The following is a 945-nucleotide window of genomic DNA, read 5'->3' as shown; positions in this document are numbered from 1 at the left end:
AAAAATGTGGCTGCATTTCTTCAGGTAAATTCTGAGTTGAATAGACAATAGCTTCTGGAATCCCCATTTCATGAATGCCTATATCAGAAGGATTAAAGAATATTTCTGGAACAACAAATCTCTCATTGGCCAGATGAAGAATTTTTTCCCCAGATTTGTATTTTCCACTTAACATCATCTCTTTTCTTGGCTATAAGATGTGATTTCATTTAGATGATTGGTTAGAAGGAGTTCTCCTCCCACATTTATATGAATAATTGCTTCTTTTTCCTTAAAAAATATGGAATGCTTCACTAATTTGCATGTCATCCTTGCGCAGGGGCCACGCTAATATCTGTATCATTCCAATTTGGTATATGTGCTGCCGAAGCAAGCACTGTTTTTTTTTTTTTTTTTTTTTTTTAATGTAAGCATTTTCTACTATAGATTCTTTGTACTGCTTTTGCTGTATCCCCAAAGTTGTGTTTTTTTTTTAATGTTGTGTTTTTGTTTTCATTTATCTTGAGATAATTTTGTAAATTCCCTTGTAAGTCCTTCTATGACTCATTCATTATTTAAGAATGAATTATTTAATTGCCATGCATTTGTTGGTTTTCCTTCGACTGTTAATTTCTAGTTTATTTCATTGTAGTTAGAAAAGATAATTTGCTTGATTTCAGTCTTCTGAAGTTTGTAAAGACTTATTTTGTGGCCCAACATTTGGTCTGTCTTAGAGGCTATTCCATGTTCACTGGAGAAGAATGTGAGCTCTGCTCTTGTTGGGTGAAGTGTTCTTTGTATGTCTGTTAGTTCATACAGGTCTATAGTGTTTTTCAAGTGTTATATTTGCTTACTGATCTTCAATAAGATTGTACTACCCATAACCGAAAGTGAGGCACTGGAGTTCCCCACTATTATTGTTTTGCTACTTCTCACTTTAGTTATTTTTAAGGTTCACTTTATATA

At 32.9% G+C, this 945-nt stretch overlaps 1 non-coding gene across 1 annotated transcript; it reads right to left on the bottom strand.

Annotated features, from left to right (window-relative positions):
* Window positions 1-274: 274 nt before the first annotated feature.
* LOC136162120 (U6 spliceosomal RNA) lies at window positions 275-377 on the bottom strand. The gene has a single exon (XR_010661965.1). It is a non-coding gene; the product is annotated as a U6 spliceosomal RNA (small nuclear RNA).
* Between the last annotated feature and the right edge of the window lie 568 nt (window positions 378-945).

The sequence above is a fragment of the Muntiacus reevesi genome, chromosome 2 (assembly GCF_963930625.1).
Source record: "Muntiacus reevesi chromosome 2, mMunRee1.1, whole genome shotgun sequence".
Taxonomy (NCBI): domain Eukaryota; kingdom Metazoa; phylum Chordata; class Mammalia; order Artiodactyla; family Cervidae; genus Muntiacus; species Muntiacus reevesi.
Note: the sequence above shows the minus strand (reverse complement) of the source record. Positions and strands in the feature narration are given on the sequence as shown.